Source organism: Rhagoletis zephyria, unplaced genomic scaffold (genome assembly GCF_001687245.7).
Source record: "Rhagoletis zephyria isolate East Lansing unplaced genomic scaffold, Rhagoletis_zephyria_1.1 Rzeph_scaffold_01214, whole genome shotgun sequence".
Lineage (NCBI taxonomy): Eukaryota > Metazoa > Arthropoda > Insecta > Diptera > Tephritidae > Rhagoletis > Rhagoletis zephyria.
Genome location: NW_016158298.1, coordinates 130,379 through 130,775, shown reverse-complemented (window position 1 = coordinate 130,775; position 397 = coordinate 130,379).

The following is a 397-nucleotide window of genomic DNA, read 5'->3' as shown; positions in this document are numbered from 1 at the left end:
AACCTCACCTTTCCTGGCTTTCGGACTAAAACTACCGGAGATGACCATGCGCTTTATGATTCTTCTATTACCCCTAGTTTTAGCATTCGGTCAAGTTCATCGTAAATCATTTTTTCAATAGCTGGTGATACGGGAAAATGCTTCTGTTTGATAGGCTTGGCATTGCCAACGTCAATCACATGGGATATCAAATTGGTTTTGCCTAAGCCTTCCTTGGCGAACGATGGGAAAATATCGACTACATTTTGAAGTCCGTTTTGTTGCAGTCCCGTTAATGAATGTCTAGCAGGGTCATTAGAAAACTCGGTTGTGCTCAGTTCAGAAATCAAAGTCTTTGGCAAAAGATCAAACGATCTCCAGAAGTCAATCCCTAAATAGAGGTTCTCCTTAAGGCTCG